The sequence below is a fragment of the Strix aluco genome, unplaced genomic scaffold, assembly GCF_031877795.1.
Source record: "Strix aluco isolate bStrAlu1 unplaced genomic scaffold, bStrAlu1.hap1 HAP1_SCAFFOLD_52, whole genome shotgun sequence".
NCBI classification, from domain to species: domain Eukaryota; kingdom Metazoa; phylum Chordata; class Aves; order Strigiformes; family Strigidae; genus Strix; species Strix aluco.
Window position 1 is genome coordinate 2,175,097 of NW_027436610.1, and position 24,241 is coordinate 2,199,337.

The window sequence follows — 24,241 nt, forward strand, 5'->3', positions numbered from 1 at the left end:
AGAAATAACTGATGTTCAGGAGGGTTACAGAGGCGGGTATGCTTTATAAGCATTGCCTCTCCCCCCACTGAATCCTTGGCATATATTGGCAAGCAAAGGAGCCAGGAGCCAAGAAATGGGAGACATCCACAGTGCTTCGAGCTCGGGTTTATGGAAACATGAGCCAGCGCTCTACAACGATCAAGATGACAAACTACTGCAAAATAAACACCACAAAAACTATCATCGTCTCACTGTCTAAACCCATGGCCACGTGCGTCCTGAAATACTGGGTATAGTTCTGATCTCAAAAGAAACAAGCTGAAGCATTTGAAGCTAAATAGAGAAGGGCAGAAGGAACAATTACAAGTATGAAGCAGCTTTTATAAGAAGATTGAATAGGACTCCGCATCCTAGAAATCATATGGGAGATAGATGGGAGAGGTTTGTAAAAGCATGAATGGCCTGGGAAATGTAAATAAGGAAAAAATTGTCACTTTTTGTCATAAAACAGGAACCTGAGGGCCTGAAATACTGTTATTAGTCAGAAATGACACAAAAGTGGTAGTACTTTTCCAGGGAGAATTCCTTCCTTTGGAACACACTGCGACAGGAGGCTGTAGAGGCTAACAGCTGTAAATCCAGAGAGCAACTGGACAAATTCTTTGAAGATAAAGCCATCAGAAGCTATTCAACAGAGATGAGAATAAAGCCTCCAGCACAGAAAAATGCTAACTCTAGAGCCCACGAGGGAGAAAGCATATGCACTGCCTGTTTCCACACAATTTGCTAAACATCCCCTATTGCTGCTCTCCTGGGGAGGAGCTGGGGACACAGCCACCCCTGCGCTCTTGGCTGCAGGCACCGAGGACTCTTCTGAAGGCTGGAAGGTTTGCTGGAGCACCTTCTACCACAGAGAGGATTCAGCATTGTTCTGAATACATAAACCCACAAATCTCTGGGTCCAGGAGAGCGTGCACAGCTGCCAGCGAGTCAGGAGGAAGCCACGGATCTGTCTGCCAGGCCGATGAGCTGACACAGAGAGCGGACCTGCCAGGGTCGGCCATGGGCGGCTGCAGGCTGCATGTCTTGGTGTCAAATTAGATGTGACATTTCATTTAAGACTCTTGGCTGTTTAATATATAAGTTTTTTAAAAAAACCCTCTGTACTGTAACAGTGACGTAGCACTAGGTATTTCACTTGACAGGGTAATGTCCATGGTTGTGGTTTGGGATGCCTGGCTGCCATGAAAGCACATTTACTGAATCTAGATGTGTCTGCCCTATCGTTATTTACACAACATGATCTTATTACAGGTTGTCAATTCTCTCATTCTTACATGTTTTTGATACATTTCCTACAGGTGGCAGGACACAGCTTTTACTCTGCAACCTGAACAAAGTAATGCCTGAACTTGAAATTAAAAGCTAGACCTTTTGTAGAGCAGATGCTTTGGGTTGTGCACTCCTGAGCGATGCTCTTTGACACAGCAGAAACACCCCTGTGTTTTATCCCAGCATCCATCTGCGTGACTACGGACACAGGTATCTGAGCACACCATGATAACTTTTCACTATCTTGAAGTGAGAAATCTAGCATTGGGTCATCCTCTGTGGGGCTCCTGTTGTGCAGGGAAACAGACAAAGAGAGAATTTACAGAACAGCTAAAACATCTTTCTGAATTCTTCTAATACTACATGATCTTCCTGGTGCAAGAGGGAATAATTTTCAGAGCAGTACAAACTGTTCTTAAACAAAGACAGATTTTGTTTAGCCTGAAAGTATAGCTCAATGAATGGATGAGCAAACCCTTGCACAAGATTTCAAAACAAATTTCAGGTTTTATGAAGAACGCTTTCCTAGTATTCACAGCTGGTACTTTCCTTCATTGATTACTGCTCTAAACATTAGGAAGCTGGTAGCCAGATTGATTAGACTGAACAGAAACAAAACAGCACCCTGATGCATTTTGTCTTCACCAAGACATATTCTTCCTCTATCCCTGTATCTCCTTCTCTGCTGAATTTGGATTTTAAATCTTTTTAGGAGTGAATGACAGTCAAATTTGGAATATTTAGGTAGCATGGAAAGCAACTGCAATTTCATTTGCCCAGTCTGTCAGAAGACAGTGCCTTGCTCTCATCTCTTCTATGAACGCAGCTGGAGAGAGACAGGTCCTGCTGCTTTTTCACTGAAAATACGAGCAAGCAATGAAAGCAGAGCTCTTCACTCAAAAGGATGTTACTGTACCCCCATATCGACCTATGATAAGTAATTCTTTTGCTCCTGCTACTATCATACCCAGCTGCCTCCACTGCCGGCATATCCTTGTTTTTCAAACAGCGTGCAGAGGTCTCTGTTACCACTTCACCGCTGGAGAAGTGAGTCACTTCACCAGGCTAAGTGATCTCTGGAAAGCTGGAGAAGTCACCTACAGCCTGATCCAGCCCCCCCACCATGTGGTTTTTGCTGCGTCTCCCACAGAGCTACCACTAGATCAGAGTCGGGAGCACTGCTCTGAGCTGTTTCGCTGTTGGGAAGCTAATGGCTTCACCTACAAGATGCACCGAGTCTCCGCCAGCCTGAGAAAGGCTGTCTGTCCATTCCCACGCTTGTATTTCCAGCCCTAGAGCAAAACGCAGAGCAGCGACAGTCATTTGTAAGTGCTTCTCTGAAGTGGTGTTCAGGAGCTGCCTTCAGACATCATTAAACCATCACGTTATTTACTCCAGACCTCGTTTATAAACCTCACCACTAAATCACTGCTGCTGCTAACACAGGTGTTTCTAAAGAACCATTCCCAGGCTACAACAAAGCTCAGAGCATCCTCGTCATTATTGTGGCCACAGGTATTGCTGTAACGGTCAGAGTCCCCAGCGTGGCCCTGGCAAAGCACCCACTGAGCCCACGCAGCACAGTGCAAGAAGAGGGTCTCTACCCCAGAGGCCCTGCAAGGAACCGTAAGACAACAGATGGGGATGAAAAGGGAGGTGGAAAGCAGTGACCAGCCAGCAGTGCTCCACAGGACAGGCTGCAGGCTCTTCAGACAGCTCTCCTGCACATTAGGTCATCTCCTTGGAGTCAGGCTCTCACTGTCCATCCTTCTGTGACCGAGCACCCACAGCATTCCCCATCACCCCTCTGCACTGTGCTTAGGAAGAACTGTTTGACTCGTTCCAGGATGAAATACTCCAGCACAAGAATATCTGGGAGCCAGCACGGAGGCTTTGTCCTGCCCAGCATGAAGGAGCTTCGCAGAATGTATTGAAAAGGACGATGAAACCGTCAGATGATGAAAGACCACTGCTGCATACCCAGGATGTCGCAGGCTATTTTTAATCATTATTGCTACTACAGTAACGATACACTGGGGTACGTGACTGGCTGAAACATTGCTTTTGGCCATGGGGAAAATGGTGCAGGAACTTTCATTCCGATTGCCTGGCAAAGACATGCCCAATAGACCACCTAATAAATCAGTGACCCTTCAAGCTGCTCTTCTGCTTCTCAGCAGATGCTGATCGATCCACAAGGAAAGGAGGTTAATGAATGGTCAGTTCTGCCCTGAAACACATCCCCCGGTAATGACACTTCAGAACACGTCAGTGATTTCCACTGATGATAGAGTAGACAAGCTGCGGACAAAGATGACCTGCAAAGAGATGAAAACCACATTCTTCCAGAAATCTTTCATGTGCTAAAAATGGGGTATGCAGCGTCACGCAGAAGTCTGTTTCTGTGCATGCCTGAGGATGAACAAAACAGCCAGAAGGAGATTTTTAACTTCCAAGTGACCCTCCTAGTACATACACCCCAGTCTGTGCCCACACAGCCAACTCCATGGGTTGCTGAGCAGGGTTTTTGTTCGGAGGGGTGTTACGGAGTTGTGGAGCTACAAAGCTGTGCGAAGAAACCTCAAGCAAATGAAGCACAAACTTAATTCCCCTTCATCTACCCTCAAAGTGACAGATCATATCTCTTGAAACACAAGGCCCTGGAGAGGGGCCATACTCTGCAAGGAGCAGAACGGCCTTATCTAAAACAGTATAAGAAAAATTCATTATTACAAGCAGTTCTAGAAAAGGGGAACAAAGACAGGAAACAGTTGTTACCTATTAGCTGGTTTGACAGAAACGAACACTTTAGAGACCAACTAGACTCACCCATCAATCTAAGTGATTTGAACTATAAAAGCCTATAACCAATCAGTTGTATAAAGTATTAGTTACCAATCCTCGGTCTGTTGCAGTGCTGCTACTATTAAGATGCAAAGACAACATACAATTGCACAAACTCCTATTTACACTTTTTTTGCCTACAACATACGACTCCCTCCACTCACTTTGAAGCAGATGTACAAGAACATAAAAGTCTGACAGAAACCAGCCACACTGCTGGGAATTCTCACAAGTGAAGGAAAAAAAGCACAACGTGCACTCACCACCTACGACAGGCAGAAAGAAAAATCCTTTTGCAAAGTTTTTAAATGCCTGATAGCCCAAGGAAAATCTAGAGAAGCCTCTTGTGCAGCATCAGTCTGGCTTACACCTTGGGATAACACGGGAAACAAGATCTTCTTTAAAAACTCACAGAACAATGTAAGTTTCTAACCATGTGCCAGCATTAAACACAAAAAAGAATTACATCGGTTAGCGCACTACAGGGAAGCTTTGGATTCAAAAGGGGCTGCTGCTTAGGAAGTGGAAGATTTCCCCACCTCCTGGCACTTGTAAGCAGCTACTATAAATCTGCCTGGTGTGGAAGGAATGGAGAAGTGCATGAAGATGAACAACTGCAGGCTGGAGTGGCAGTGGCACACAGCGGTGGACGGCAGAAGCTCACGGTCTGTTGCCATGAATTCAGCTCAACAGTAACTTAACACTACTCACGGCAACGTCAGAGCCCCTGTAAACACTGGCACAAGACTAAGATTAAAACCAGAAAATGGTTTTGGTATTCCCACCCTGGTATCCTGCACAATACAGGGACGACTCAAGTATGTAACGAGGTAGGGAGTCTGCTCAGACAAGTACTGAGCCTCCTCCATTCTGGCTGAAGTCAGTGCAAACTGAGAACACTCAGCAACCTGTTTGAGTGATCTCAGGAATGGAAAATGCAGCACAAGGGCTAAACCTCAGTTAAACCCTGCTGCCTGTCCACATAACTCAGTGGATTTACAAAGGAGAAAAAAGAGAAAGGAAAAGGCTTGATCTAGAGACTACATCAATAGGATTTTCACTTCATTTTCAAACAAGTTCCTGGAAGCCACTGATTGCAATGCCAGCCTTGCAAGACAGATGACAAGACCCTTGGTCGAAAGGGGGTTCTTAAAGGAAAGAGAACAGAGCTCTGCAAAGGTCGTTGTTTTCTCCAAAGCCTACACAAAACCACAGATGACTATCACAGCAAGGCAGTGCTTTTCTTGGATGCTTTATCCTTGTGGGTAGCTGAGATGTTCAGAGGTGCTGGCACGTCCACACTTGTTTTGCTGATCAGGGATATCAATTAAACTCAGACACCAGAGTGAAAAGAGCAGGCATATTTTACTAGAAATAACTAAATAATGTAACAGAATAATATAGAAAACATACAGTAAGAAAAGACAAAGTAGCGCGCTTAAACAAATAGGAAAATACAGGGTAATGCATCAAATCATTACTGCCTGAGAGAGAGAATAGTGATTAAGAAAGATACATCACCACTTGCATACGTTACCATCATCCAGATCCGCAGTCGCTGGGGAGCCCCGGTCACAGCGAGGATTTGGAGAGCCTTTCCCTGCAAGTGGGAAATCCTACGCGGTGCGTCCACCCGTAGGTGAGGCTTCCAAAGTCGCTGTGAGCGGGCCCAGCCTTATATACCTAAAAATCAGTAAGCCAGAATAGCTGACACCTTTGTTTTAAGCGGAAATATCTGGTTTTCATCTCAGTTAGGTTCCCCCCAGAGCCTGGCCAGGGCTTAAGGGAGAAGCTAAGGGAGTTTCCCTGCTTATCGAGTTAATTTATGAGCAAGGTCACAAGGCCAGACAACTGTTTCCATGGCCTTGTTATCTTGCCCACACATAAAGAAATATAAGGATACATTCAGGATAGACATGTTTTATGATGTTTAAACTACATCTTCTATGCATATTTCACTAATGACTACATACAGAGTTAGCAGTTTCAGTTCAGGGCCTGTTGCTCAGGCTTCAGTATTCCCACCTTTTACATCAGAACAGTTGGTTTGCTATAACTTAGTATAATACCTAATAGCACAATGGTTATCAGTTATAAAATGTACAGGATTCATCTATAGGTCAACTCTGGCTTGGGCTTATTGTCCAAGCCTTAGCACTTCATTCGGTCCTTTGACCTATAGGTGAATCATGGCTCTCAAACCATCTCTATGGTTAGTGACATTAGTTTTCGTTCATCAGTTGATGATGTTTTGTCAGGCGTGTCCCGATCCAATATCAGGGAGGGTTCTTAAATGATCTCAGTAGTGATCTTAAGACACAAACGAGGTTAGATACCATGCAACCTTGTAAACTCTATTTCCTGTAACAAGCAATAATAGCAATAGGACAGAGGAAAGAAGAAAGAAAAAGTCAGAATACCTAAGCAAGCAAACAGAAGAGATGCAACAAAATCAGTTACCACCACGAATCCAGTGATGTCCTGTTGGTTCAGTCTCTCCTGAAATCTCAGCTCTGAGCCCTGAGAGAGGAGTACGCAGTCTTTTTATTGTCCAAGTCCCCACAATTTCTCCAAAGAGTCCGCCCATTTCCACGGAGCTCATTGTCATACGTGCCGCCCCGTGTTCCTCCAGGTGCGCATGTCCAGGTGTTCACAGTGGTCGTGCTGGAGGAGGGGTGTCGGCCTGTGGTGTCTTCAGCTTCCGCACGCCTTCCTCACCCTGATTTCTTCTCCACCTGGCTCGTGCACAAGCGCAGCTTGGCAGGCACTGCCAAGGATGTTGTTGTTCTGGCTTCAGGCAGATATGGTGGTTTCTTCGGGGACAATTCGTCTCCTTCAGAGCGTACTCCTTCATGGCGACAGGATGTTGAGGCCAGGTAGTGGTAGTGGTGTGGCAGCAATGTCGAGGCAATACAGTCTCTCACACTGCCCCATGGCTTGACATTGCTGTCCTCGTGGTGGTGCGAAGGATAGAGATATAAAGAGAAAGAAAGGACAGAAATAGCGTGCAACATGACAACTAACGATATTTCTGACTAACATATAACTAATAACATCTTTAACAGATATATAAATTTTCCATTAATAAACATGTAACTAACAATATCTTTAACAAATACGAATATCTTCAGTTAACAAGCACATAGCTAACAACATCTCTAACAAACATGTCATGCTCAAAATTAACTAACTCTACAAAACCAAAACATTCTACAAACCGATTTTAAGGTTGCAAGGAATCAGTAGAAGAACACAACGGCAGTTTACATGATTGACATTCACAGGGACAAAAAAGTTGTATTATAAGAACAAATAAGAAAATTATTATCAAGGCTAAGGCTATAAAGTGAATTGAAATTATTACTAACATATTATCCATTATTTCTCCGTGATTCTGGTAATATATCACTGAGTGTTTGTGGCTCTGGTAGCCCACGCAGTCTGTTGCCCTGGTCTGCCAAAGTTGGGGTCAGCATACACAGCAGGAAAATCTCTTTCCACGCCCCTTTATCCTAAAGCGTATGTGTCATCTGGGCCTAGAAACTTCTATCCCAGATTTAAACAAAGGTAAATGAGCAATAACACTACAAATAACAAATAAAACAATATTAACACTGACAATGGTTAACAACATCCTAACCAAACATATAATAAAGGTAACAGTGACAATAACAATGTCAATTAACAATATTTTAACCAAACATATTTAACTAAAATGTGTCCCACGCTGGGCCTAATGGATGTACTCCCGGTCCTTGGGGATTGGGGGAAGAAGGTGGTTGTCTGCATGAACAAGTACAATTACAGGATGTTTTACATGGACACTTATAAGACTAACACATACATATCACAAGGGAAAATATTCTGGTTGTTGTTGTCAATTGTGGAGCTGAAGATGGTCTGGCTCGCTGGAGCTGGGGTCTGCCTTTGCAGCAGGAAAATGAATTTCCATGCCCCCAGCCCAGAGTGCATGTGTGGTTTAGGTCTTGGTATTTCCATCTTGCCTTCATGGGCCCAGTAATGACCTTTTAAAGCCCAGGCCCCATTAGCAAAGGGACCTTCCCCTGATTTGGTGTCTGTTGTTTGCTCATAATACTGGTAACTGACTTAAATCCACAAATTCGTTTTCCTCCCATTCTTGGTTAACACTTAGGAAGCCGGTGCTTCCCCCAGAACCAAGGGAGAGGGGAACAGTCACCCAAAGCAATTTTTGCAATGATAGACAATACATCTTAGAAATATTAATAAGACAATGAACATCAACACTATACAAAAATTTAAATTCACATAAGGATCCCCTGTCGTGACTCAGGATATCTTTCTCCGGGGGGTTTACCTGCAAGAAAAAGGAAAGAAAACTTCTCGGTTCATTTTGAGAACCGGAAGTGGGTTATAATTAGAAAGATGGGATAATCCACATTGTATTAATTTCGTGCTCCTTTCCATGAGCATCTTTGCTTTCCAGGTATACTTGTTTATTTGGGTATCCAATACTAATAGTACTGCTCCCACCATGGGGAATTTGACTAAGACAGGTTGTCCTGTAAAATAGGATGGATTTCTGGTGTGGTCAGGGCCATATGGGGCTGGCTTGATGCCCACAATGCCACTGAATTCCCAGAAACTTCACTGTCTCAGACGGTCCTTGGATTTTTGCAGAGTTAATTTCCCAACCCTTCTGTTTCATATGATCTACTGCTAATTCAAGAACTTGTTGTATTTCCTCCTCATCATTTCCTTGAATCAAAATACCATCTATATAGTGGCTTAATTGTGTGTGAGAAGGCAGCTGTATTTTATCTAAGTGTTCAGCTACAATTCTATAACAGATAGTGGGGCTCTGCAGCCACCCTTGAGAAAGCAAATGCTTTTCTGCAATTGGGATAGTAAAAATAAAAAATAAAAATGCACTAGTTAAATTTATTACAGCGTACCAAGTTCCTGGATGTTTCTGAACTTCTTTTATTAAAGTGACAGTGTCTGGCACAGCTGCTGCAAGCGGTGCAGTATGTTTGTTTACTTCTCTAAAATCCACTGTCATTCTCTAGGATCCATCACTTTTCTTGACAGGCCACACCGGACTGCCACCTCAAAACTTCTACATCTAATAAATTTCTAATTGTCTGTGATATCTCTTCATGTCCTCCCAGAATTCTATATTGCCTCATTGTAACTAACTTAGTTGCAGCCAGGATCTGCTCAGGAGGCATTTTTTTTTTTTTTTTTTTTTTTTTTTACTTTGCTGACTGTAACAGGTCTGGTACTAATACAGGGTTTAACTCCAAATTGATACTGACTATCAGAAAGATTTAAAGTTAGTCTTCTTAGAATGTCTATATTGATTTTATATTCAGGAATGGGGACAATCATGACTGAATATAATAATTTTGGGAGGTTTCCTGTTTTCATTTCCATTTGTGTTTGTACAGTTTTAATTTATTTTTCTCCCAAACCTGTAATAATTACAGGTTGTCTTTTAGATTTCCTGGGATTCCCATATATTAAGGAGGCCTCTGCTCCAGCCTCAATTAGGGTATTTACAGTTTGTGGGAACTGGTTGTTCTAGATAAAAAACAAACAAACAACAACAAAATAAAAAAAATAAAAAAAAACCAAACCAAAACTTTAAGTTCTACATGGGGCCATCGGTCCTTCTGCACTCACTGCGCTGGAACTTGGCCATTAATTCATATGTGCTGATTATAATATTGATTCCCCTCCCTTGCCTCCTGCAAAGGGTACAAGTCAGAAAATGCTGCCCCATCCTCTTTCACCCCCGGAACCGGTGATCCACTCATGGGGGGCCCTCCGTGGGCAGATGGAGGGTCCCGTTGAGGTTCGAGAAGGGGTGCCGTAGGCTGAGTTGTCCCTGGATCCTTAGTTTTAGCACTCTGCACTCTCTTGCTAGGTTTATTCAGCCCTCTCTGTGTATATATTCGCCACGGCTCGTTAGTTGGAATACCATAAATTTTTTCATGAGACATGCTGTCTTTTAACAAAGCCGTAAACATTTCCGTACGAGAAATCCTGTTTTCACTGCCTTTAGGGCTGTCTCGAGTATCTCGATTCCCTGCACTCCCTCGGGGGCTCCACTCTTCAAGGTCACGTAACTGTTGCACTTTTTCTATTACTTCATCGAGGGGATCCCCCATTTCATTAATGCAAAGGGGCATAATTACATTTTTATATGCCAGTGGAATGGTTTTAATCACTCTGTTTCTCATAGTGACCGGCAAAGGATGCCACATCATAAAGTCAGCGTCTCCTACAAAAATAGCTGCTTTCATCCCTTCCTCTTTCATTTGCTGTATACAATCTCGCAAAGTATACCACTGACGGTCAGATGCCAGCCAGTCATTCTCTGTAGGATATTTGGTATTACATCCCAGAGCAGCCAGTGTTAACAAATTAATATCCTCAGTGTTGTTTTGAAATGCATCCTGCACAAAAGAATCTGAACTTAAAATCAAAAACCTTTTAGAATCTCCTGCGTCTAGGGTTACCCCTGCCACTCCCTGATCCTGCAAATGCACCATCCAAGAGAGCAAGGATTCCCCCGGTCTCTGCTTAAATCTTTCAATTATATCATTTACTTGATACTGTGTATAATCCTCTATCATATCCTTCCTCACAGGTTGCCCAATATTAGGATCTCTACCAGGATCCCACTGCACACTCGCTTCTGCAATCACTGCATGAACTTTCTTACACTTTCTCCTTTTCCTATACTTATATTGTGCTACTCGCACCGCAGCTTTCTTTGCCACTGTCTGATAAGTATCCAGCTTATCAGCAAACAACTTATTCTGGCATTGCAACATCACTATTTGACTCTTCAAATCACATCTCTGTCGCTCCATCTGGGAGCGCTCTAACAACAGCCTCTCTTTACTCTGGTGTTGTTTTCTACATGCAGTTAACAAAATCCACCCTCGTTTACTTGAATTTGTAGTTTCTTTTCCTTTTTCAATAGGTACGTTTTCATACAATTTAAAACATCCAATGGTCACTTTAAATAATGGCATTTTTGTTGGATCCCACTTCTGACACCAATTTATGTTTTGCTGATCAGGGATATCAATTAAACTCAGACACCAGAGTGAAAAGAGCAGGCATATTTTACTAGAAATAACTAAATAATGTAACAGAATAATATAGAAAACATACAGTAAGAAAAGACAAAGTAGCGCGCTTAAACAAATAGGAAAATACAGGGTAATGCATCAAATCATTACTGCCTGAGAGAGAGAATAGTGATTAAGAAAGATACATCACCACTTGCATACGTTACCATCATCCAGATCCGCAGTCGCTGGGGAGCCCCGGTCACAGCGAGGATTTGGAGAGCCTTTCCCTGCAAGTGGGAAATCCTACGCGGTGCGTCCACCCGTAGGTGAGGCTTCCAAAGTCGCTGTGAGCGGGCCCAGCCTTATATACCTAAAAATCAGTAAGCCAGAATAGCTGACACCTTTGTTTTAAGCGGAAATATCTGGTTTTCATCTCAGTTAGGTTCCCCCCAGAGCCTGGCCAGGGCTTAAGGGAGAAGCTAAGGGAGTTTCCCTGCTTATCGAGTTAATTTATGAGCAAGGTCACAAGGCCAGACAACTGTTTCCATGGCCTTGTTATCTTGCCCACACATAAAGAAATATAAGGATACATTCAGGATAGACATGTTTTATGATGTTTAAACTACATCTTCTATGCATATTTCACTAATGACTACATACAGAGTTAGCAGTTTCAGTTCAGGGCCTGTTGCTCAGGCTTCAGTATTCCCACCTTTTACATCAGAACAGTTGGTTTGCTATAACTTAGTATAATACCTAATAGCACAATGGTTATCAGTTATAAAATGTACAGGATTCATCTATAGGTCAACTCTGGCTTGGGCTTATTGTCCAAGCCTTAGCACTTCACACACTACAGTTACTTGTTCAGCCTCAAACAGCAATAAACAGCCAGGACTGGGATTTCATGAGTTTCCTGCATGTGTACAGTGACACTCACACACTGCCAAGCCCTTGCACGGGTGGCCTCATTCACCAAAGTAAGCCAGTTCAGCCAAACCCAGCACCAATTTTGCCTGAGGAAAGGGATTCATCATCCCGACACGTTTACATTCCCACCTGGCAAGCCCAGGCTGATCCAGGCGGGAGCTGAGCTGTCACTAACACGGCTGACAATTCCCCCTGGCCCATTTCAATGCGATGCAGCCCCTACTCTAGTTTATCGCCGTGGCCAAGATGCACAGGCTTTGCTTCCCCTGCTGCCAGCCAAGCACACCCAGCTCTGCAGTCACCCATCATCTCCACCAAACCCAGACAGCTCTAATACATCACCGCAAACTCACTGTCATTGCACAGGTGACTAAAGAGCTCCACAGCAGCATTTGTAAACATGCCTTCATTTCTCCTGTGATCTCATGCCCCATTTTGCCCATTGGAGATGAAATGTCAGTGTTTTCTCAAGCTGGCAGTTACCACTCATGGCTCCAGAGGCTGCTGCAGCACAGAAAAGCTGTCTGTGGTTAGACCAAGAAGGGCAGAGGCTGCCCAGGGCAGTGGCTCAGGGCATCCTGTGTAGGGTGAAGACCTCTGATACCCCCCTGCAACCCTGAGCGTTGCTGCCACACTGAGGACAGCGATTCCCATTCAGTTGAGATCTACCCAGGAAATATTTTAATGCTATTTTTCCTTCTTGCATTGCCCCAAGGAAATCGTATCTATCCTACAGGCATCCAAGCTGGCTGAGAGGATGGCGAGGATCACCGACCTGCTCATCACGCTCACTCCAGACACCCAGAGGGCTGGCAGCTCTAGAGGCAGCCCACACAGGCAGGTACTGATCAACCCCAACCACACCTCACGGTAGCTCTCTGGTGCTCAGTACCAAAATCCCCTGCAGCAACCCCTTAGCGCGGCCAGCCTAAGCACCTGGCTGTCGGCCAGCCTGCGGGGCTGGAGGGGACACCAGAGGGACTAGAGGGACACTGCCAGGGAGGGGACATCTCGGGCCAGGGCTTGCTTCTCCAGGCTGCAGTCTAATGCTGGTAACACGAGGCTGATGACGTTCTGCCCTACATCCAGCCAGCAGCAACGGGGGGAAGCGATGCTGGGGAACCCGTACGGTCAGGGCCAGCCAGCAAAGCTCAGAGGCAGGGGAACGAGGCAGCCAGAGCCTTCCCTGACCCAGGGCAGGGCAAGCTCAGCTCCACATCATCTCCAGCTCCCACTGTGCTGCACTGGAGAAACATATTTAGCTGCTCTCTTCTCCCAAACACAAATAACCTGATTCTGGCAGAGATCGAGTTTTGCTCCCCAGGGCTCAGGAAGGGAGACGTTACTTCATCCACTTCCCACGGGGACAGTAACTAACCCAGTGCAGGAAAACTCAATCCGATTGACAACTACAGAGCTGGAGGCAGATGCTGCCCGCATCTTCGATGTGCCCTTGAAGTAATTAATCCAGGAGCTGAAGCTGAGCGCTCCCTTCTTGCCCTAGGTGCGCAGAGCCACAAAGGCGGCTCTGAGCCTGGGTCTGTGATCCACAGCAAACAAGCTGAGACTTGCTTGAGGAGAGCTTTGCTCAGGAACTCAGCACTCCCTGTAAATTGTGTAGGAACTTGATGGAAAACAGGGTATTAATCAGCCAAATACCCAGGTGGTTCCTCAGCAGGCTTTTAGCATGAGGCTAGAGGCTTCCAGCGGGACTAAAGCCACTGAGAACTATTGCTGTGCCCATCTCTTCTGGGGAAGCTGCTTTCGGGGGCTCTGCACCAAGAGGAGACAGGACAGTAATGGAGCAGACACTCCTCCCTGAGGGCTGGCTTTTCTTGGACACGCTGGCTCCTAACATTCACATACGAGTACTGGCTCTGATCTCTCCCCTCAAAGAGGGCGAGAGCCTGCCCCCAGACTTTTGCTTCTGGGTTAGTCTCGCAGAGCCACCAAAGGGAAATGACCTGCGTAATTACTCTTACTACTGGCAGCAATAAAAGCATCTCCGTACAGTGTCTGTCAGCCACGTACAAGCTCAGAGGGGCTTTGCTAATTACTGAAGTTTCCTGTGCTGACAAAGAGATCCCAAGGGATGTGGTGACTGATGGGGAAAAACTGTGCAGAGGAATTTCAGCACCACACAACAGATCCCCTGGACTAGAAGCACGTTTTAGCACCTTGCCACAGGGTCCAGTGGGCACTGCAGGCACCCACATACAAGCGCAGAATCTGGTCCTACACCTTGAAGACCACCCATCAGACCACAGTAGGTACTTCTCGGAGACAGGAGTCTCATGTGAGTCAGGATTTAGGGAGCTCCGAGCAGAGAAGCGATCCTCCTTCCACAACTCCCAGCATCTCTCCAGCACCTCCTGTCTCTGGCAGCCTCCTTTACTCCCATGGAGCGCCTGACGCAGATGTTTTTGTTTCTGGGTGCTACAGGACTGCTGAGTTTGTTTTGCACCTCTGGCACAGCTCTGGGAAGCTGTCACACATCTCCTTAACTACGTGCCCCTGAGCAAAGCTCACCCTCCCACGCCAAGCTGGTGCTACACTGGCAGGTTGCAATAAACATCACGACTGCAGCAAACCGGGTCTGATGTACAAACAGCAGCACTCAGGGCAACCAGCTTGGACATCTCACTTGAGCACCACTTGAGAGCTAAAAGAGTATCTAAGCTTTATGAATACTGACTTGGTTGAGACTAGACTTCACAAACTTATTTTTCCACATCCACATGGGGTGGTCTAAAAGTCATCTGGGAAGGGCCGAGCCACCAACAGGATTTTTAGTGGCACTGAGTGCCGAACCCCTTCCAAACCCGTATGTGTGCTTGGCATGCAGGCTTCAGAAACCCCTTCTGATACCATAACCTGATGTTAAGGTGATGAACAGGGATGTGCTGTAGCCCAGAACATCCCAAGTCACCCTCATCTCAGTATGAGCTGGGATTTTTCACACCCAGATCCATGTACATGGGGGAAATGGAGGAGTTTGGACATGTACAGCAGTGAAGGTCAAATTTTCATTGTAAATCATTATGCTCTTAGCAGCAAAGACATTTTCTTCACACTCACCTGTAAAGTTTGTAGCAACACGACTACCACCACATAGACAGTCTATCCAGGGGACAACACCTGTGCTCCTAACCAGGACAGTCTAAAGGACGCACAATTCAAATCAACCAAATAGCAGGCAAAGGGAAGAGCTCCATGTTTGCTTAAGCAATGCTAGGGACAGATTTGACTCAAGTTCAGCAAAAATTAAAGCCACGCACCATGCACCTGATCCTGCGTCAGTCACACTAACAACAGTGTGATTCACTGAGAACTACTGCCACTTGTGAGCAAGTCAATACAGACACACAGTAAAGCAAGGAAAATGCCTCCCAACACCCTACACTGATATTTTGCTCTTAGTGCCTCTGTTTCATAAGAAACAGTCTGTCGGTGGCTCTGAAAGAGCAACCCAGCTGCTTTTTGTATGCGAGTCACAGGGAGTCTGACTTAGCGCAGGACAAATCAGCCAGGGCTCGCCCCGCCAGGTTGGGCAACATTGTCTGCTGCTCTGCACTACACTGCAACAAGCAGCTTTTAAGACTGATTAAATGTTTTGGTTTCACTTCAGCAATTAATCTCAGCAGCATTTTACTTATTTGTATGCTTCCAAAGTTTGAGAGATAATACCTTAATTATTCCTTGCTCTCCTTCTCAGTCTGTGGTTTATTGAAAAGTAACTGCAGCGCTGTACTGACAGGCAGGAACGAATCCTGCCTTCATCTCCCAGGTGGCTGCACCATGTTCCGGGAGGTGGCCCATCCCAGAGCCAGCAGATAGTTTGGTCCCTGTGGCCTATCCATGAAAATCACTTCTGCAAAGATTAACCATGGAGGAATCAGGTGTTTCAGTAAGAACAAGACTCAGGTTTTCAAAGCAAGCTGTGAAGATCCTGGCCCTGGATTCTTCACTTGGACTGTTCACTTCACATGGTATAAACCCCACAGCCCTAACCTCTAGTGTAGTTAGCCCTGATCTAACCCAGAAAAAGATCTGTCCCTCTGAAGTTTATCCTATAGGTTCCCTATATGCATACAAGTGAGGCACCTTTTGTCCTTCTCTATCTGAAATTTCAGTAGTTCTGTCAAGACAGTGTTACCCAAACCAATGAGCTTCTCTGAGCGAGCACAAACCATTCTCTGTGAATGTGTCATTGACTGAAAAACATTAAACAAAGCTGTGATAACTCAGAAGCCTACAAAGAGCATTTGGAAGGTACAGGAGCATTTCTAGAACTTCTACAAACCCAAGACAATAAAATGCTCGTTGCTGGGCTAAAGCATCACAGCAGCACCTAGGTGAGGACATCACACTTCCCAGGACCGAAGTTCAGGAACAGGGACAAAACAAACCTCTCTTTCAGGCAAGAGAAAATGCACACCAAATGCATTCAGGCAACTGAGGAAGTGTCTCGACCAGCATCACAAGATACCTCTGCTGAACCAAGGCAGACAGAGGCATTTTAACATCACACCTTCTCTTGAGTTTTCTCCACTTACTCTTAAAGTGACTTACAAAGCTGACAGCATTTCTGTGGCCTGAGCTTGGCTTCTCGTACCCTAGTATAAATTTTACACCTATCTCGGGAGGCAGCGAGCACTCCCTGCCAAACCCCAAGAGCCCTCAAGTCCTGGCTGCTTCAGTCCTGATGCTGTGAAGTGTGGGGTGTAGGTGGGTAGAGGGCAACATAAAAAAAAGGGTCTGTGGCAAGACAACGGAGAAGCAGTCCAGGGGACAGAGGTGTGTAAGAGACAGGGGGCATTTAGAGAGAGTCCGACAGAGACATGCATTCCCCACGTTACACTTCAAACAGAGCATTGTCTAGGAATAAAACTTCACACCTGCATGCGCACACTGCAATGGAGAATCAAGGTTCCTCCTTCCTCCACTCAGCAACTCCCAGCAAAACAGCCTACCAAAAATCTCATTCCTGCTTGAGGGGATCCACTTTAACAACGCCCTAAACACCAACTATTTGTCACTTTTTCCCTGAGGTAAAGGACAGGGCAGGCACACCTGGAGAGGGAATTAAGGTGGCTGCGACAACAGGAAATGATGGTAGATGACTGTCACGGGGGCGTGCTGGGTGGAGAACACCGTGCTGACACCAGGGATGGACCAGCACACAGCCACACAGGACACACAGAACAGACTCAGCCTTTGCCCCTTATCTGCTCCCTTCTAAGCACTGAAACGTGCAGAGTTTTTGAAAGAAAAGCTTTTAGAAGTAGTTTGTAAAGCAAGTTTAACATTATTCTGCTTAGAAAGGGCTCTGTTCTGAAGGATGCAGAGAGCGTGCACCACGCAGTGCCCAGCACTTACCTGTGTCATAGTGAACTACCAGGGAACTGGAATGATCCCCGGTCTTCAGCGGGTGAAACTCCACTGTTACTTGCATGGCATCACCAATCCCAAGAGTCCTGATGGAGGGATCCACAGAGAAGGGGCTGCAACGCAGAGAAAGAGACACATCAGGGCTACTGTGGGCGATTTGGGGACTATACTCCTTTTGCAGTCTACTCCACTTCAGCTCACTTGTGCAAGCAAGAAGCAAACAAGCCACAGTCAGTAGAAAAAAACAGAACATAGAGGATCAGAAATGGCTCTACTGACTCTCACTTCTGAAGAGATCCAGCTCTCCAAACATCCTGTGGTGTCAAACGACCTCATCTCCCCCATACTCTGCATCCCCTTCTCTGCAGGGAGGCTCAGGAGTCCGACCGCTAGCAATACAGCCAGAGGATGGGTTTTGAGGAGTACAGAGAGGGTGAGAGCTATCTGCCTGCACAACTTGACACTGACTTCCTCAGGAATCTGTCTTTCCCTGCCACCTATAAACTCCACCTCAAGAGATGCAAATGTCAGGGCATTACCTGTCCCAGTGAGACTGCAGCCTAGGAATCAGACAGGGAGGATAAGTGTCTTTCTGGAAGACCAGAGAATAATTATGGTTTAATTTGCAGAATTCATTTTTTTACCTTGGAAACATCCTAGTTTAGCCTAAGAAAGGGCACGTTTCATTAGCATTACAATGAAAGCTGCTCTAAGGAACAATCAGAAAAAGATGAATAAGTGCAAACACAGATTAGAGCGATACAACAACACGGAAACAAGACACGGAAGGAGGATCCCATGCACAGCCTGAACCATTAAACCCCTGGCTACATGAAGTGCCATTACCAGGAGCACATCAAGGCGAGTTTAACAGGAGGTTTTCTGTGTATTCACAAGCACTGCAATCTGGGACTCTGGGTTGTAATCCAACCTCAGTAACTGTTTGCTTGGCCCACCAGGCAAATTCTGTGCAATGCACTGGAAATAATTATGAAAATGTGTTGGGGTACTTTGGATTTAATATGAGCAATTATGATTTGTCACCAGGTAAACGGCTCTTGGCTGACAGACACAAAACTCAGTGCTTTAATGCAAAGGGACAAATCAGGTGAAACATGCTTCTGCAGCTGGGCTTCGTGGCTCTTCTACAGCCCCACTTGGAAAACAAAAGTTATTGGTTTTAGTGCTTTGCTGGTGGTCAATTTGTCACCTTAAAAACATGTTCTGGAGAGTTTTACCATGATTAGAGAATCCAACACACACAAAAATATTGAGAACAACTGGAGTCATGCACAAGCTGAACTTTGTTCATGTAAGTAGTGACAGCTGATGAAATTGCTGGAGTTTCTGCTCATTAAGGAGATATCGCTGCAATTAGGGGCCTGACCTGCTCCCATTACAACCAGTGAGAGCATTGCCACCGAAGCACGGGGCCTGCAACGTTTGTGTGCTGGACCTGAGACTCTGGAGAGAGAGGAGGAAAGACAAGGCACCACCAGCCTCAGAACTGAGCTGTTCTACATGGTCCTGCATCCACACTGATGGTTATGCCAGGACTGCTGCAGGTCTCTGCCAGGGCTTGGGTGGGATCATTGCCTGGTGTGGGAAAGGCAGAGATTTTGGGGTTTTTCCTTTTTTTTTTTCCCCAGAAATGTTGCCAGAACAGAAAAGCTGCCAGTTAAGGGGGATCCCAGGCAACACTTCAGCACTACCTCCCATCCCATCACCTTCCTACTCCTTCCCCATGTCTACATACTCCTGCCCTCAGATGGATGGGACAGGATGGGAATAACACTCCTGAAGATATCTTCATCTCTTCAAATTATTGGAAGAGATAAAGATCAGAAATTTTCAAATTATCCAACCAAGTTCAGGACTCAGTTCTCAGGACTGAGAAACGGAGCACAAATCAGACACTGCATGTCCTACATCCCAACCCATGCTGCACCCACAAGACAACTCTCTTACTGCTGTAGCAGAAGCTCGTTATCCCTCACATGGACCTGGTTCTCCAAGACCCAGAGATGCAAGCTCCATGGTTAAACTCCCCTGAATTTCAGTCACCGTCACTAAGCTGTTGTCTGCAGCCTACGGATAAGAAGAGATGCTAAGGAAACATCCCTGACACATTGTCATAGCCAAATGAAAACCACTGCCGAGAGATGACGCTAGCGGGATAGACATTGGCTTTTTATCCATTAAGTGTGAGCTGTTCTTTAGGATAATTCTCATCCTGTTAGATCTACCCTTCTAATGAATCACTACTGCTCCTAAAAGACACAAAAGAGAAGGTTTGGAGGTTTTTTAATATCTCATCTTCTTCTGACATGCTTTTTAACTATGTGCATTTGTAGGTTTGCTTTGTTGTACGACATCTAAACTTTCACAAGTCCAGATCTCCCAATGGCACCCTGCAGTCCCCAGCTTGTATAAACTTATCTAGCCACACCAATTTAGGAGAGACCTGCCCATCAGTACTTGCCAAGGTCTTGCCTGTTATTGCCCTTCAGAAAGAAAGCAACACTAGATTCGTAAGCAATTTCATAATGATATATTTTGGCATTTACATCTTGCTTACTTTCACCAGGCAACAGCTCCCCATCTTGACAGTTGGGCATCCCGTGATGATACCAAAGGCCAAATACTGACAGAATTGAGAAACACGACTGGCAAGTGAACAAAGCTGGCAGTTCTGTGGCCCAGGCTCTCAAACTACCAGGCTGCCTGTTCTCCTGCAACCACACCTTTGGCACATGCAATGTGCAAGGAGGCTGCAATACACTTCAAGTGCCGTGGCGTGTTTATCTTCTGCAGCCAACCTTTCTTTGGTCTACTGGTGCATTATACAATCATTTGAGTTTGGGAGAATCGATTTCGTTACAAGCTACCTCGAAACCCAAGGAAGACAGTAAAATTACTGGTGATTGAATTGCCTCTTCTGTCCACTAAGATCTATTGCAGGAAAAAAAATAAAGGTCGTTTAATCTTAGCATATATTATTTTTTAGTAATGGTATAACAGCCAAAGTCAAGCAGTATAACTATTCCAGTAAACCCAGTCTGCTACAGTCAAAGCATCCAAGACTCCATCTCTGTGCTGAAAAATCCTGTGTGGAGTCAGCATCTCACAAGCTCCACCCTGGAGTTGCAATGGCCTGGACAGCCGAGCTTCAGCTCTGCCACAGATGCTGTATTTTGTGGTTTCATTTTTGTCGTATTTCATTAGCATAGATTATTAAATAACATTTTTAATGAAGAAATAAACATGGAGGGGGGGCTTTATGCCTCTAAGTCATTAAAATACTGAACTTCCCACTGTGTCATTAGCTGTGTAGGTCTGCTGAGTCTTTAATCATATTTTGAAGAACAAGAAATCAGAGACGTGGAAACCACATGAAAGAAATGGCCTCAATCCAAAAGGAAATAATCTGTCATCCTAAACTATATAACTCAGTACCAGTTTAATTATAGCTTGGTAATTATACCTTATGACACTATGATACTGTAGTATAAAATCAACTCTCACTCACACAAAACCTATATTAAAAAAGCATTAGGACTGTGCTATACACAAGAAAGTCAGAAGTTCGTAGTCAGCCAAGAAACGTGCCACACATGCTTCCTACACTTCACCCCATGAGATGCGACCACAACAATCTTCTGAAGGATCCAGCTGTGGCTCAGCGAGGGACAACATACCCTACGCCTCAACTATCTACAGACGTTTTCAGTTTGTTTTCCTCTTGAAATGTTAATGTGTTTGAATATAACTTGGCATAAAGATTTCTTTTGAGAAGTACTGTTTCCAAGAAAGAAAGAAAGAAAGAAAGAATATGACCTGAAGTCCTAAAAATACAGAGAATCATGGTGGAAATAAATGAGAGAAACCTGGATAAGTTAGGGTCTTTGTACTAGGCAGCTCAGACAAAAAACTGGTAAAGCTCACTTTCATTTTCTGTGGGTTCAAATCTATGGTAAGGTATTCAGATATCCACCAGAGTCCAAGAAAACTTCAATATGGAAACGTGTTCATAAGTTTCAAGCCATGTACTGGTGGCGTAAAGTCTCTTATAAACCTCCAGGTCAGCATCGAACGCCCACAGAAATACTAAGCCAATGCACTGGGATACAGGAGAGTATAAATATTTCCCCGTTTCATCTCCAGATGATGATGGACTTTATTAAACAGATGCCACCCAGCCTTCACTTCAGTTAGCTGGAAGAACCAATGAGCTGCACGTTTTCATAACGACAATGTGAATTCAGTGTGAAGCTCTGTCTAACCCCAGGCTTGTCCAGCAAAGCCTAAGCAGAGCCAAGCCAGGGTCTGTGATGCTCCTCCCGACCAGGCTGCAGACACAGGACAGGGAGCGACTGGAACCACAGGCACCCACGGGTGGAAGAGGCAAAAGGCCAGCAGGGAACAAGGAAAGCAGCTGCCCTCATAGCTGGGGGAGTGGGGGGAAGAAACACAAATTCCTGGTTAGCAAAATCCATAGTCACTCAATTTCTGAGTTAGAAAAACGCCTGCTCTTTTTCACTCAGCACTCTCAGGCCAGCACGACTCTAAGTGCACTCTCCCCCAACGGAAGTGCAGGGTTTTAGGCACCCCCAGGCACAGGAGAAGCACTGGCTGGCCATGGGGCCCTGCAGAGGACAGCCTGTGGCACAGGGGCACGGGGACACCCCTCCGGCCGTCCCCGGAGCAGACCCAGGACAGCTGTGCCAGCAGCGGCCACAGCCCCGCAGCTGAACCCCTCTCCAGCACCGCCTGGAGACAACCCAGAGGACACTTGGGCAGTGGCCCGGGACACCTCAGCTGCTGCCAAGGATGGAGGAAGCACTTTTCAGGTCCTGGATCCCTCTTTTTACCCTAAAAACTTGAGCCATCTTACCCCTTAGGCCACATCAAAATAAGTTCCTCCAACAGATTTTAAGACAAATTTCATTCAATATATAGGCTTACACAGAACAGTCTGCTATGAGAAAACGAACTGTATCCATATTTATTTTTTTAAGTCCCATGGAAACCAATTAAATTAATTAAACTCTCTCCATCAGCTTTAAGTCAGTCCTAATACGCAAGAACATGAAGATGAAGAGGTTAGATCATTTTCCTACTCCAAGCTGTGAGAAAAATTAAATTAATGGACAGAATAATCAGCATGAGCAGTGCAAATGCTTCCATATTAAACATATTTTAGTGTTAAACAGAAGATACCTGCACTGCGGACTCTCTGAAAGGGATCACTTTTTTAATCCATCTATCACAGAACCTTAAATTAAAGTTTACCATGTGATAGTATGCATCCCAGAAATAGCTCTATTCTCAGATTTTAGGGACAGGGTAACCAAGATGAGCACTGCTTCAGACCCCCTATAGAACAGTCCACACAAATTAGTTCCCTCATATTCAGATTTCAGATTTTATATAAACTCTTGTACTTCCAACGAACTAAACACCACCCTATTTCAAGAAGCTTCCTCTTACCTGCACATACATTACCATATTTCTATTTATATTTATCAAGTTCCTTTTTCTTTTCCTGTTAATTCAAACAAGCAGACCTTTTTTAAACCCCCAGGTTAAAACATCTTCTGACTCTTGAATAAGCTTCCTTCATTTTCTTTAAAACTTCCACAAGCTGACATCCTATTTTTCAATGTAAGAAACCAACCTGACTCATCCCAGCAAGCAGTCTCACTAACGAAATACACAGCAGGAAAAACACCTCCTTTATTTCTGCTCAGTGCTCCCCCATGCAGAGACATATTGTAGCCTCATCCCCGATGTGAAATGGGGATTGGTTACCCACTACCTCAGTAAGTCACTTTTTTTTTTATCATGTATTGTAGGGGTGACCTAAATCTTTGCTTCCTATTCCTGCAATGTTTCATTTAGCTTATTAAAATGAACGCTGTACGAGTGACTTCATCTTATTATGCAGCACAGATCAGTCTTGGAAATGGAATTCCTCTTATGAAGTATACACTAACAACCTTTATGTTCATCTAGAATCCGAAAGTTTAAGAACTGATTTTTGAAAAGAAGTGATGCTAGTCATGGCCACAGTGCTTTTCACATCGTTATCTGTGAAGGGGTCTGGGACATACACATGCTATGTAAGAATGCAGGGGAGATCAAACTTAAAACAAACACCTCAGGATTTTTTCTTCCTATGAATAGAGTTGAGAGGCTAAAATACCATTAGACATGAGAAATCTAATGTTAATCTGAAGTCATGTTACAGAATCTGAAATTAATTCAGCTGCCAAGAAATTGTTGCCATCGTTTGATACACAGAAAACAAGATCTCCCTTGTTTGGCCGCGTGGGACAGTGGATTGTCAAAGTTCAAAAACCAAAGAGAAGATCAGCAGCATTCCCTCAGCTCATGGGATAAGATTGTCAGCTCATACAATTTGTATTATGTTGGGCACTGCGGCCATAACCAGCTCTCACAAAGACTTCCAGTTCTTAATTTCCACAACTGTAATCAGTTTTAATTTGAGGATGCTTGGTGACTGCAGAACTTTGATCTGGCGTGGCCACTCCTAAAATGCAGCCAGCCCGCACACTGGGCTCAGGCAGGGCAAAATCTTATGTCCAGCAAGAGCATAAGGTACTGCCCCCCAGAAATATCCTTCCCTGTCCTACCATTTTCATGTCAGAATTTCTGTAGACTTGGTAACACTC

General features: G+C 44.9%; 1 pseudogene; it reads right to left on the reverse strand.

Moving 5' to 3' along the window:
• LOC141919052 (hydrocephalus-inducing protein homolog) overlaps positions 1 to 18,201 on the reverse strand; it is a 106,220-nt pseudogene extending 88,019 nt beyond the window's left edge.
• Between the last annotated feature and the right edge of the window lie 6,040 nt (positions 18,202 to 24,241).